The sequence below is a fragment of the Aethalodelphis obliquidens genome, unplaced genomic scaffold, assembly GCF_003676395.1.
Source record: "Aethalodelphis obliquidens isolate GAN/ISIS:26980383/991018 unplaced genomic scaffold, ASM367639v1 scaffold23, whole genome shotgun sequence".
Taxonomy (NCBI): domain Eukaryota; kingdom Metazoa; phylum Chordata; class Mammalia; order Artiodactyla; family Delphinidae; genus Aethalodelphis; species Aethalodelphis obliquidens.
This window is the reverse complement of record NW_020837967.1, coordinates 20,447,531-20,450,460: the sequence shown is the minus strand read 5'-3', so window position 1 is coordinate 20,450,460 and position 2,930 is coordinate 20,447,531. Positions and strand designations below refer to the sequence as shown.

The window sequence follows — 2,930 nt, the reverse complement described above, 5'->3', positions numbered from 1 at the left end:
TGAATGAGCCGAACAACAATACCAATGAAAGTCAAGCTATATCCCCTCCCAAACTACCTCTAAAAGAAAAATGAAAGAAAAATGAAAGAAAGAAAGAAAGAAAGAAAGAAAGAAAGAAAGAAAGAAAGAAGGAAAGAAAGAGAAGAGAAAAGAAAAGAAAAGGAAAAAAAAGAAAAACTAAGACAGACAACAGCCAAATGCCAGAACCTGGGAGTAATTTACACTAACTGTAAGTCATACAGAACTGAATGAAGAAAAACAATCAGCTGCTCACGTGTGCTACAGATAGAGAGTCATCTAGACCTGCCAGGAGAAAAGAGCTTGAACTCATTCTATCTGCCTCTGGACTCAGAGGCTCAGGGTCTGTAACATCTGGAACAATCATTTCTTACACATGTAGATTCTGCTTTGGGGGCAGTGAGCTGTCATAAATTCTCCCATCGCCCTTTATTCCTCCCTATTTTCTCCCTAACTTATAGCCTCCCAATCTTCCTGTCCATTCAGATATCAGACAGAATTCCCAGAAAGTGGGGAGAAGACGTGGTCCTCCTACAGATCACAGTGAATGCAAGGAAGGTGCTGCAGTGCACAATCTCCCCTGGGTTAGTTTTTCAGAGGATGGGGCAGTGAGTAGAGTAGGAAATAACTTCCCCTCAGCTCATCAGAATCACAGCAAGTGTGTGCCATGCTCAGTTCAAAATTTGAACAATACAGAGAAAACTAGCAAAGTCCCTGTGCAAGGATGACACGTAAATTCCTGACACATACTTTAAAAGTTTATGCTGTGTGAATTTCACCTCTCTCTCTCCCTATATCTATCTATCTATCTAATATATATGTGTGTGTGTGTGTGTGTGTGTGTGTGTGTATAAACTAATAAATGAATAGATGTCTCCTCGACCCTGGAAACTGAGCTGGGAGTTATACACACTAAGCAGTCCTTTGGCTGTAAACCTCAGGATGTGCCAAAACCAGCATTTGAGTGGACAGTAAATGTAGCCAAGAGCAATCTTCACTCTCTATAGCTATTGTTCTAGAATAGAAAACAAGGAAAAGGCAAAAGAAGCCTGGAAAGTCAGTAGAACAAGAGAAAGGGAATTGTTTCAGAAAGAACATCTCAAAAAATAATATAGTAAATGAAGGAAATTAATCTCAGAGAATGCAGAGTCAAGTTGAAAAGAAAGAGATAAATGACAGATGTGACAGTGTTCCAACCTAAGAATGACAGTAGTTTTTGAGAAAGAAACCATAATATTTGAGATAGAAGCAATAACTTAAGCACATTTCCCTGAGCTAGGGCAAAGAATCAAGCCTGTGGATCAAAAGAATCCTCCACCAAAATCACTTAAAATAAATCCACAATTAGATATCCTTCGGGGAAGAAGTAAAGCTGTCACTGTTTGCAGATGACATGATACTATACATAGAGAATCCTAAAGATGCTACCAGAAAACTACTAGAGCTAATCAATGAATTTGGTAAAGTAGCAGGATACAAAATTAATGCACAGAAATCTCTGGCATTCCTATATACTAAGGATGAAAAATCTGAAAGTGAAATCAAGAAAACACTCCCATTTACCACTGCAACAAAAAGAATAAAATATCTAGGAATAAACCTACCTAAGGAGACAAAAGACCTGTATGCAGAAAATTATAAGACACTGATGAAAGAAATTAAAGATGATACAAATAGATGGAGAGATATACCACATTCTTGGATTGGAAGAATCAACATTGTGAAAATGACTCTACTACCCAAAGCAATCTATAGATTCAATGCAATCCCTATCAAACTACCACTGGCATTTTTCACAGAACTAGAACAAAAAATTTCACAATTTGTATGGAAACACAAAAGACCCCGAATAGCCAAAGCAATCTTGAGAACGAAAAAAGGAGCTGGAGGAATCAGGCTCCCTGACTTCAGACTATACTACAAAGCTACAGTAATCAAGACAGTATGGGACTGGCACAAAAACAGAAAGATAGATCAATGGAACAGGATAGAAAGCCCAGAGATAAACCCACGCACATGTGGACACCTTATCTTTGATAAAGGTGGCAGGAATGTACAGTGGAGAAAGGACAGCCTCTTCAATAAGTGGTGCTGGGAAAACTGGACAGGGACCTGTAAAAGTATGAGATTAGATCACTCCCTAACACCATACACAAAAATAAGCTCAAAATGCATTAAAGACCTAAATGTAAGGCCAGAAACTATCAAACTCTTAGAGGAAAACATAGGCAGAACACTCTATGACATAAATCACAGCAAGATCCTTTCTGACCCACCTCCTAGAGTAATGGAAATAAAAACAAAAATAAACAAATGGGATCTAATGAAACTTCAAAGTTTTTGCACAGCAAAGGAAACCATAAACAAGACCAAAAGACAACCCTCAGAATGGGAGAAAATATTTGCAAATGAAGCAACTGACAAAGGATTAATCTCCAAAATTTACAAGCAGCTCATGCAGCTCAATAACAAAAAAGCAAACAACCCAATCCAAAAATGGGCAGAAGACCTAAATAGACATTTCTCCAAAGAAGATATACAGACTGCCAACAAACACATGAAAGAACGCTCAACATCATTAATCATTAGAGAAATGCAAATCAAAACTACAATGAGATATCATCTCACACCAGTCTGAATGGCCATCATCAAAAAATCTAGAAACAATAAATGCTGGAGAGGGTGTGGAGAAAAGGGAACACTCTTGCACTGCTGGTGGGAATGTGAATTAGTTCAGCCACTATGGAGAACAGTATGGAGGTTCCTTAAAAAACTACAAATAGAAGTACCATATGACCCAGCAATCCCACTACTGGGCATATACCCTGAGAAAACCAAAATTCAAAAAGAGTCATGTACTAAAATGTTCATTGCAGCTCTATTTACAATAGCCCAGAGATGGAAACAACCTA

General features: G+C 38.1%; 1 non-coding gene across 1 annotated transcript; it reads left to right on the top strand.

Annotated features, from left to right (window-relative positions):
• The first annotated feature begins 672 nt into the window (after nt 1-672).
• Nucleotides 673-781, top strand: LOC113628466 (U6 spliceosomal RNA). Its single transcript, XR_003436111.1, has one exon. It is a non-coding gene; the product is annotated as a U6 spliceosomal RNA (small nuclear RNA).
• The last annotated feature ends 2,149 nt before the right edge of the window (nt 782-2,930 follow it).